Raw genomic sequence first — 12,380 nt, forward strand, 5'->3', positions numbered from 1 at the left:
CGTAGTACAGGGCACAGGTGGCTGCATAGCAGTGCTAATTAGCAGAGGTGTGGACTCGAGTCACATGACTTGGACTCGAGTCAGACTCGAGTCACAAATTTGATGACTTGAGACTCAACTTGACAACATCACAAAACACTTGCGACTCGACTTGGACTTGAACACCAATGACTCGGGACTTGACTTGGACTTGAGCCTTCTGACTTGAGGTGACTTGATACTTTAATTCAGAGGTCTCCAACACGCCGATCGCGAGCTGCCGTTAGAAGAGCAGACTCCCGTTGGGGAGAGCAGAATCTTCAGCCGGCAGCCGCTCCTACTCTTGCTGAGAATCCTTGCAGGCAGGGGCGGGTCTTTATTTAGCCACCATGCGGCCAATCATATGCGAGGACACACAAGGATCATACCATTATGTGAAAGAAGGGTGGGGGGCACAGCATGTGTAGTGGTACAGGCCAGCTGCACAGAGTCGGATTTAAATGCAAGCCCGTCGGAAAAAGTCAAGAAATGAGCGAAAACCGAAAAAAGAAGCAGCATCTGGCTGCTTTTCAATGATATTGGAGAAAGCAAAGCTGAGTGCAGGATTTGTAAAATGAAAATAACCTTCAGAGCAGGGTTTTTTTTTGGTAACCACTTTATTGTCAGAGGTGGGAGAAGTTCAGACAATTAAAAAAAGTTACAATCAGGGTTCCCGCGGGGTCTTAACAAGTCTTACATTTGTTAATCTGAATATTTAAGGTCTTAAAAAGGTCTTAAATATGATTTAGAAGGTCTTAAAAATTATCGGATTTGAAAGGTACTTCTGTGTTGCGATAGCGTCTAAATGTGTTTTGGGGGAAATGTCCGGGCTGCAAAGTAACCAGTACGGTAACAGCCTTTCAGTTCCCCCCAACAATTTGTATTGAATTAAATCAACATGGAACCAGTAATCACTAACTTTGTTTCCCCCGGCCCCTTATTGGAGAACACCCAGCTAGTAACCTAGCAACCAAGCTTCAGCTCATGTAGCCTATCTTCGAATCTACTTACAAATAAATATGGGGAAGTGTAAGTTCAACTGTATTTGGTTGGAAAACATCTAATTTAGTGCTTGGTTGAAACCAGTGGAGGGAACGTGTTTGAAGCCCGCTGCACCTTTTGCAAAATAAATTAGCGTTTGTTTTGCTAATGTAGCGTTAGCTAGTGCAGCAGCAGCTAATGCAGCGTTGGCTAGTGCAGCAGCTCCCGCAACAACACCGGGGGACCTCCGGGCGAAGTTTGGGTCTACGTCAACCCTAAAAGCGGAGGTGATGTAGACGCTAAATACCGTAGCTAAACACCAATCATACAACAGCAACGATGAAATAGTGTAGCCAAGGCAGCAGAGCTCTGAATATAGCTCTTGTCAAGGGCGCCGGAAGCTGGGGGGCCATTGGCCCCCCTACTTTACGGCCCTGCCCCACATTTTCGCAGCAGCGGATGCCGCGGAACCCTGTACACATCCCGTTTCAATAATTCCCCTCTACTCTAAAGTCGCATCTAAAAAGAACGCCATCTGATCTAGCTGTGTATATTGTTGTTATTGTTGATTGTTATATTCAATCTCATTAGCTACAGGCATTTTTGAAGCTTGTAAAGGGAAGAACACAGCTCGCCTCTCACTCGCCACTCTGCTCTTCTACAGCGCCGCTTCCCCTCCCTCCGCTGACATTATGAATGTAAGGCATAGTAATCATAGATAACACCGCAGGGTCCGTTACAGTTTGTTTTCATCTGATTTCAAATAAACAAAGTCTTGGCTTTCAGAATATTAAACTTGTTTCGGCAAATTCAGATGATAAATACAGTTTTGAAGCTTCGGCATAATTACAAGCGGAGAACGGAGTAATTTGACGTCACAGCAAGCATAACAACAGCCGGTGTTTTTCTTGAAAGTTTTCCCCGGGAAACAAACGCAAAAATACACAAACACACACACGTGGTATACACGCACACACTCGCAAGCTCCCCCCAGACCAGTAATCCAAACGAAAATATCTTCCCTCCGTACTACTTTGATCATTTGCTCCGCTAATAATCAATCAGATCGATCCAGAGAAGAGGAAACTTTAAGGCCTTTTTCTCAAAATGATGACTCGGTGACAGTCATTATATAATGTGACATATGTTGCTTAATATAGTACAAAAACAATCCTGATATCATTAGAAAGCTAGGAATCTCCTCTTTCCAACAGTGTATACAACTCAAAATGTGTCTTCGGATCAATGCGACTGATTTCGATGGAGCAGGTCACTTTGCATTAGGTAAAATACAGCAGGCAGACATAACAGGAAGAATATGTACATTTTAATCCAATCAAATAGGACATTGTCACACCATTCAAATGTATCCATGTACATTACAACCAATAACAAAGCTTAGATGTGTTTATTTGTTACGTTGTTTACGTTATGTGTTACGTTGTTCAGTGTGTGTCCGCCGTTAACCTAGATAGATAAACTTGCAAACATGTCAGAAGAACTGGCGCATAAGAAAACAAAATACAGTCAAACTAAGCTGAAATTCAACAACTTGAATGTCACATCCCTGACATCCACAACTCCGGAGCCTGGTCCTTCAACCATAGAACCAGCTCCGGAGCCTGGTCCTTCAACCACAGAACCAGCTCCGGAGCCTGGTCCTTCAACCATAGAACCAGCTCCGGAGCCTGGTCCTTCAACCATAGAACCAGCTCCGGAGCCTGTCTTCAACCATAGAACCAGCTCCGGAGCCTGGTCCTTCAACCATAGAACCAGCTCCGGAGCCTGGTCCTTCAACCATAGAACCAGCTCCGGAGCCTGGTCCTTCAACCATAGAACCAGCTCCGGAGCCTGGTCCTTCAACCATAGAACCAGCTCCGGAGCCTGGTCCTTCAACCATAGAACCAGCGCAGCCAGATGAACCCCAGCAGCAGCTCTGCGGCCGCAGAGGCTGTCAAAACCGCCGCCGCCGGCATCGTTGAACCGAAACAGGCTGGTTCCGACTGCATGGAGGTTTGTTGTCGGGACATTGAGACGGGCAAATAAAAGCTTATTTGGGCCAAGAGAAGGTACTTCAATGCAGAATGGTACAAAAACAGAGAGTGGTTAATTATTTGCAAAACCACTAAACGAGCCTTCTGTGAAATATGCAGATGTGCTGCTGTCAAACGGCTTGTAACTTTCTCCAAATGTGGAGATGACAGCTTTGTAAATACCGAGTTAATAACTGGAACTTTTCACAGAGCTTACTTCAGTCAAACACCAGTCAACATTCAGCTTGTCAAACAAGAGAGTAGCGGGAAAAAAGAAGAGATTGAATGAGCAACTGCGCTGGTCTGTAGTTTAATGTACAGGAAAGGAGTGAGCAGAGGGTTGAGTTGTCCATTCTTGTTCTGTTTTCTCTGACTATCTTCCTCCTGAAGACCCTCTCAGACTTCCATTTGCTCGCGCTACTAAAATGACACGTTACCATGGAAACCAAACAATGGTGTAGCTGTATTGAAGTCCGAGTGGAAACAGTAACATTTGGTGCGTTATGTTAGAATGAAACAAATCAGATTTAGTCAGAAATCGGGATAAATGCGGGATAAATATGACCCCGGGAGGAAAACGGGAGTCTCCCGCGAAAATCGTGAGGGTTGGCAAGTAGGCTATGTCACATACACACGCACTTTTTGGCCCCCGCACTTCTGAAATGAATCCGGCGCCGCTCCTTGTCACTCTCTCTCTCTCACACACACACACACACACACACACACACACACACACACACACACACACACACACACACACACACACACACACACACACACACAGCACACACACACACACACACACACACACACACACACACACACACACACACACACACACAAGGGCTGCTCGATTATGGCAATAATCAAGATTATGTTGGTCAATAATTAATATCATGATTATTAAATATGATTATTCATTGACTTTGAAAACATCCATTTATTGAACTTTAAAACAAATAATAATTTGAACAGTATCTTTTTAACTGTTGATTACCCTGAACGTATAATTCAACTGAAAAACCAATACAAAAATTTATTAAATACATGATACATTACTAAAAAATTCATTAGATCAAATATGTTGTAGTGCACTGTCACAACCTAGCAAAGCAAAATAATCGTTTTTTTCGATTATGTTGTTTTCGTAATTGTGGCAGGCCAAAATCGTAATTTCGATTAAAATATGATTAATTGCACAGCCCTAACACACACACACACACACACAAGCACACACATACACACTCAAGCACACACAGACACACACGCATACACACTTTTTGTCTAACACGCTAACACAGTTCTGTACTGTTATGCTGTTATGTTCAGTCACTGTTCTTATGTTGAACATGAATACATTTACTTTGTAAGTGATTATGGGACGTATTTCTTCTTTCATATCAATTTCCCTTCATACTTTATTCCCGTTAAATAGGTCTTAAATTCTATTCAAAGTGGACTTAAAAAGGTGTTGAAAAGTCTTACATTTGAGTTGGCGAAACCTGCAGGAACCATGTACAATAAAAAGTCCTGCATTCAAAATGTTACAAGTAAAAGTAGAAAAGTATTAGCATCAAAATATACTTAAAGTACCACCTGCAGAGGGATCTAGATTCAGGTGTTCTTTTCCCCATAGAGACCGCCTCACTGCACATTATCCCTTGCATAAAGATAGATTGTGGGTCCCTTACAACATGTTGTACACAGTGGAAATAAACATTCTGGTTACCTCAACATCAGGGATCTTATCAATTAAACTCCTTCTGAATCAAACCGTCACGGTAGCCTTACCTTACTGATCCCTCTCAAATTAGAAAAACACACGTTACTTTACCAGCAGAGAGAAAATGGATTATTAAATTATTAATGTGACTAATAAAGAGCAGTTTGATAATTAAGTATTATTCTGTTGATCGATGTCATTACATTTGATGAAAAGCACATAATGACTTGTTTAAGACTCGTTTTCTCAAAGTTTAGGACTTGGACTTGACTTGAACTTGCCCATCCTGACTTGAGACTTGACTCGGACTTGAGCGCAAAGACTTGAGACTTGACTCGGACTTGAGCACAAAGACTTGAGACTTGACTCGGACTTGCAAAACAATGACTTGGTCCCACCTCTGCTAATTAGTGATGGCAAAATGAAGTTTTGAATGAAGCATCGAACCACTTGGACAATTGTGTCGGAAATAGGTTCATTTCTCGAAGCTTCAGGTACAGTGACCTCTCCTGGCGAAGTGCAAGGCTGCAGTGGGTTTAACGTATCTTTGCCTTGAAAAATATTCGATGCACACACACACTAAGACTGAATAATATCATGTTCTATTTGCAATTAAAGATTGATAATTGTATGTATTGGGTAAGGTTATTGAGAAGAGACTAGAGAGTGCTGGACATGTTTTTGGGAGGAGAGGGCCTTTTATCAGTTATTAAAGTTGAAAAGCAATGATTCAAATACATCCATTCCAGGCTTTGAACCAGCTGCGCGGAGGACATCGCTGCATTCGGGCCCCGGCTCTACCCACTGGGCTATCTATTCCTTGAAATATTGAACTGTTTTTATATGACTGATAATTCTTCTCCACATTTCGAAGTGTTTCCCGAGCCAGAACGACCTATCTTTCTTCCTGGCTTGCTCTATAATGATACTACAATTCAAATGCAATACCAACAACAACTCAACAGCAACAACGCAAACTACGACAACAACCCACACATTGCGCATTGTTTAGAGCGGTCATAAAGTGTTGAAGCGCTCAAATTCGAAAATGTTTCAACCTGTCACCCGTCAGAATCGAGACGAGGCAGTGCATTGAATCGCGTGAATGGACCGCGAACCAGTCAAGTGATTCATTCAGGAAATGAAGCAGTTGTTGCTTCGGACGTCACATGTCACGTGATTTGAAGCAGTTGCTGCTTCAGACGTCATATGTCACGTGATTTGAAGCAAGCTTCGAAGCACTGCTTCTATGGAATAGGAAGTCCAGGGTTGAAGCTCCGTTCGAAGCTTCAGTGTCAAACTGCCATCACTAGTGCTAATGTCAAAGACACAAACATTATACATTATATGTTTATTTTACCAGGATGCAGGGACACAAATATTTGGGAAGGCCTAGCCTTCCCTAGCCTACAGCACCCGCCGCCCCTGGCGAGCGGCCCCGTTGAGGGAGTTTACAGATGAAAAGACTCAGCCATGTTTATGCAGCACTACACGTGGAAATGTGGTCTCGCAAATCGCGCAGATTACATAGGCCAACATGTATATAAACCTGCGGCGGAAACCCCTCTTGTCTCTCAGTGAGTGTGATTATTTTATAAAAGTAACGAAGTAACGCGTACCGGGTAGCGCTGCGTACCGGCCGGTACTGGACTTGTAAAGAGTTTCGGTTCAAGTCCGGTTAAAACCGGAACGCCGGGAACCGGTACTTGGACTCGCAAAACAACTAGCACTTACGTATATTCTGGTGTCTGTGGTTATTTAAACATTCCCTGATAAACGTTATTCAGCGTCAATAAATGAGTGCTAATCCCAGTGTGCTCAGTGTACAACATCACATGTCATTTCACCTTCGATTTACGGTTTGAAAACGTAGCATTTCGCCACATGCTAATGCTAACCGGAAGTGAATAATTTTCAGAATAAAAGTATTAAGTTAATAGTGTGAACTTCCGGTTTTTTCAGAATAAAACTGATTTAAATTAAATAGTGTATTTAATTCAAAATTACGCCATATCAATATTAATTTTAATTTCCAACAGTATGTATGTACATCACTATGTATGTAGTATGTACTGTATAATGTACACTTGTAGAGTTGTAGAAAAGACATGGTGTACAGACAGTACAGTACACTCTGACTGTACAGTCACTACAGTGTATACTGTATAGTAGGTGCGTAACAGTGTAATGCGTATAGTCTACTCTACACTCTACCTTTCAGCAACGTTTTAGGGATTTAGGCTCAGTCAGCTCAGGGACTGTTTGGTTACTTTAGTTTGGTAAATGAAATAAATGTTTGAACTTTGTAGTAGTTCACTGTAGTTGCTGTCATAAGTCATTTATAAGTGGCAAAAAGTGTTTTTTTACATTTGTACTTTGTAGAGAAATGTAGACACAAGTTGGAAGGGAGCACAATAAACCTGACGAGTTTGAATTTGAGTTGATTATGATAATTAGCTCACAATAAGTTCACTTTAGTTACTCACACAACTTGACACAAGCCAGGTTCAGGTCCGGACTTATAAGTCCGGACCTGAACCTGAACCTCTGGACTTGAGTCCGGACCTGAACCTGAATGTCAGTCCAGGTACGCAGCACTAGTACCGGGGCAATGTTAGTAACTGTAGTCTGATTACTGAATTATAAAAGTAACGCGTTACACTCCGCTACCGGCAAAAGTAATATTATTACAGTAACGCGTTACAAAGTAACGCGTTACTGTAATAATATTACTTTTGCCGGTAGCGGAGTAGTGTAACGCGTTACTTTTATAATTCAGTAATCAGACTACAGTTACTAACATTGCCCAACTCTGACTCTCATGTTCCGATTAACCCAGCTTCCCCAAATTTATTTCTTTTTGGTGTCTATATACGCCGGGATCCGGAGTCATGGATGATCCTGCGGTCCTGTGTCCTGGATCGCGAGCCCTGGATCTTGAGTCGTGGCTGTGGTCCTGGATCATAAGTAGGGTTGAGTTCAACATTTCGATTCCAACGGCATCATTTAGACATGTGAATTTCGGTTCCGCTTTTCGATGCCTGAGGAAATGTTTCTTGCCGCTCTCCGTAGCCTATTGTATGACTGCGAAGGGGCGGGAAATGTAGCGTTGTACCCAAGTGGCAAACTGTGGGGTAGAGCCGGGAAGCCAATACGGAAGTGCCACACACTGCAGTTCATATATTGGCCGATAGGCGATGGCTGCAGAAACGAGCAATTTCCATAGACCCCCATGTTAAAATGCCCAACTTTACAGCAGAAAAAAACATGTTTCTACCCCTGGCTCCATACATTTTATTAGCGATATAGTTAGATTCCACCTTCATAATTATGGATCTGTGAGTGAATTGTTTTCTAACGCGACCCTTTTATTTATATTAGGTCTTAAAGTTTGTGCATAGATTAGGGCGTGGTCACATTGAGTGACGGCTCTGTCAAGTGCCTGCTGCGGCTAGCTTCTTGTCTCTCTGCTAGCTGCTCCGTGAAGCTAGCTACAGGGACTCTGCCTGCTCAGCTCATCCAGGAAACACAACTTGTAGCCGGCCGTAGTTGTTTGTTCTTCATGCTTATATATCGGACTATTGTGACTCGCTCTGCGGTTAAAACAGACGGTGCATGAATGCGGTAAGTGAAATTCGAGTGCTTTATTTATGTGTTAATGATTTTAATCGGCTACGTAATGAATGGTAAGGCTTGGGTTAGTTAGTGGCTAGTGGTAGCTACATCGGTGCTAACGATTGTAATCGTAGCCTCCAAGTTAAAATCATAGACTGTATATATAAAGGTAAACTAAATAGACAAGTGTTAAGTGGGATAATACTGTTGAACAAACGGCTTCTGTTTGAGGTTGATAAAATAAGGTTACATCCTTGTAACTTAGAGATATTTTATTATGTAGGTAGAACTGTATGCATCTAAGGTTAATTTAAATTGGCTATGCTCAAGTATGTGGACAAGCTAATGTCGAAGTAGTGTATGTGAAATCAACCTCACAATAAGATGTGTGTATATTACAATTATTAATGTCATATTTCAAGATGATTACTTAGATATTACAATATGGTTGGTTGAGCTGGAGTTCATTATTGAGCTTACACGTTAACGTCAGAGTCATCTGAAGAACGAACCCAAACCTTGTTGTTTTTATTAATGTCATTACCAAATGGTTATGAAATAAACAGCAAGCATTGGTAACACAACTTCCAAAGTTACAGTAAAATAAAAAGGACCCTGACTCGGACAATACACAATCCAACATGTTCAACAGAAGATAATCAGTTATATTGTTTGTACACATGGTACTTTACATATATATCTGTTTGTTTAAGGTGTCCAGGTGATGCAGACAGGCTGGACCAGAGAGTGAGAGACAGAACTGGACTCCTCACAGCAGTGAACTTCAGCTCAGGTACAAAGACTCTTTTTTCATACTGTACAAAGAATCAAGAAAGATATTGGTTTAAATGAATGAAGTATTGACTTGAATACACTGATATACATTCCATTAAACAATACTAAATACTAGATCACCTACACATCAGTGAAGTTGAGGGTTTTTTCCATGCAAAAAGTTACATTTAGATATTTAGCAATATGACTTTGTCAGCTTTCTAATGTAATGTATTGAAGGCAAAGATATTTAACACATAGTGAGAACTGCTACTATTTATCTCTCAATATTGTCTGTAAAAAACGTGGTAAAAGTGATTCTTTCAGTGAGACAACAGAGCAAGCTTCTACAGTTGCACTACGTTTTGATAACAGTTAAATATTATTTTGATAACATATATTTCAATGTTGATGAACTTCATACTGTTCATTCATAATCTGATTGTCTTTGTAGCTCATTGTTGAAATAAAAAAAAACATTACAATTACAAAATAATGATATCTACAGCCCCTAAACACACAAACACACCGCTTTCATAAATAACACACTTGTTCTGCAATAATATGTTTTATGTTTCCTGTCATTTTTGTTAGGAAAGGACATGCCTGAAAGACACGACATGTTCTCCTTCTCTGAGGGTCAAGAAGAACATCCAAGAGGAACATTAAAAGCTGATGTTATGAGATTTTAAGACCAGTACAGGACATTCACTAAGAAACTACTTTTATTGTGAAAACAGTCAGCTGATCGAATGCAGCTATTTCCACATCTACACTCCATCAGCTGATTATTTCTATTTGCCTCACTTTATGAGCTTCACAACATGTACCTTGTTTTGCAACGTCATAAATAAATGGGGCCAATCTTCAGTCAGATGTGAATGTGTAATCTAACATTTTCAGTAAGAATAATGGACAAAAGGAGAGCAAATACAAATACAATTTATTGAAATGTGAACCAAAAGCACATATGGACAGAAGGTGTAAACCTATTAAATGTATAAGTAAACACATTTAGTCAAATAAAGTGACAGACTAGGCCTGTGCGGTTGGTATCAGCTTTGCCCAGCATGGGCTCCTTCATCAGGCCTGGTCCTGGTCCTCCTCGCTGAGGAAAGACCCTCAGTCCTCTCCAAACCAACAGACAGGACGTCCATCACACGGAGGTTTCTCCCTGAAGTCTCTGCAGCTCTCTGGACACCAGGCTGTCTCAATCCGTCCACACTGAATATGAGAGGGGGAAAATGAAAATAATAAATGCTTTAGACAATAAGAAACATAAAGTTGACTGTTGAGTTGCTCAGTTTTTTTAGATTGTCAATACTATTACTGTATAACTAATATCTCAGGTTAAGAGGCACATTCAAATAAAGATTGGTCTTTAAATACATTTTATCTTTTGAATTGTTTGTCTAAAGTCAATGATCTAGAACTGGTACTTAGTTTTAATGATACAGTCTGGTTATTATGCTGTTTGGAGGAGGCCTCACAGGTAAGAGCACTAACTAGCTACCATCACATGTACCTTAGCTTGACTTAAATGTATTAAACGTATAATTAAGTGATATCAAAATATAAATAACTAATGTCATGCAAACATATTAATATTTGCTTGATTCCAGTGTTGAATTTAGCACAATTGCATACAAACGTTAAGGGGTTTTAAGATTCTTTAGTATTATGCTAAAAACTCAATAACTTAGATTATTATTTATAGTTTCATGTCCGCTTACCTTAGAAACGTAAATGTTAGCTTAGCTTGGTAGCTTCAGCTAGCTCTGGAACTTCCAGCTCGGTGGCAGCAGGTCCCGCCTCGGCTCCGCCTCTTTGCCCTTATTTGGAGAAGGCGGGAGTTGAACTCTAACGTTACTGTCGAGCCGTTAGTGGCCGACTCCGCCTACTAAGGGCTTCACGGCAACTCTGCAGAATCCTATGGGTGACGTCACGGACCCTACGTCCATTTATATATACAGTCTATGGTTGTACCCATAGATATATATAAACACGTGTTTATATATATATCTATGGTTGTACCTACACTTCCAACAGCGTAACCTGAGACCAGGGCCGGCCCGTCGCACTGGCGTTATAGATGTTCGCCTAGGGCGCCAGATCTGTGGAGGCATTGCGCTGACAGCTCTGGGAGGAAAAAAAATGTTTTGACCGTTGGTGCTCATCCTAATGTTCGGCCTTGATGTAACAACATTCATAATTAAGTAAATGTAACACCCTTTTCACCCCGGTTACACTTTTCATTTGCCCTGTACGATGGGCGCTGTAAGTGATGAAAATGGGGGATGTTGGCTTATCTGGCAACCGCAGCTCACAGCCAAAGTGCGAGTGAGCGTGGGAGTGAGCGAGGGAGTGAGCGAGGGAGAAAGGGAGGGTGCACCGGTACGCGCTGTTGTTATTAGCATCTGGTGCTAGCTGCTCTAACGGAAGAAGAAGATGTTTCTACAATGATGTGGAGGGAGAGTCCTCTCCAGTCAGACTGAGAGGCTCAGTGAGGTAAAGGACTGAGTGTTTAGATAGTTCACTTTACTCTAAGTTACCAATTTACACACGGCATCTATTGCACGTCTGTCCGTCCTGGGAGAGGGATCCCTCCTCTGTTGCTCTCCCTGAGGTTTCTCCCATGTTCCCTTTAAACTGTGGGTTTTCTCCGGAAGTGTTTCCTTGTACGATGTGAGGGTCTAAGGACAGAGGGTCTAAGGACAGAGGGTGTCGTATTGTCATACTGATATTCTGTACACACTGTGAAGTCCACTGAGACAAATGTAACATTTGTGATATTGGGCTATATAATTAAACATTGATTGATTGATTAAATCTATGGAAAAATAGCAACACATGTATTACAAGCACTGATTTACAGATATTACAATCCCATGATCAAAATAACCCACTGAATGTAATGTAATCAGCAGGTGTATTTGATTCTAAATTGCAGAAAATATTTAGCCTCCTGTGTTTTATTCGTGCCTCTCACGTTTCTAATTTGAAAAAAAGTCACTTTATTTCTGAGAGGGCCCTCATTTACGTTTTAAATCAGGTGACATTAACTCCAGCTGTCAATTAAAAGTGACGCTATAGGGTATTTAAAATTATACTAAGTACAGTAACTGCTGTATACAACCAATTTCATACAGAGGCCTGTTTAGTAAATGATACAATACATTTCAACACAAAAGGTAACCTAGCTTTTTATTGGTTGTTAGTAACCATGCCAGACCTTT

This window comes from Gymnodraco acuticeps, unplaced genomic scaffold (assembly GCF_902827175.1).
Source record: "Gymnodraco acuticeps unplaced genomic scaffold, fGymAcu1.1, whole genome shotgun sequence".
Classification (NCBI taxonomy): Eukaryota; Metazoa; Chordata; class Actinopteri; order Perciformes; family Bathydraconidae; genus Gymnodraco; species Gymnodraco acuticeps.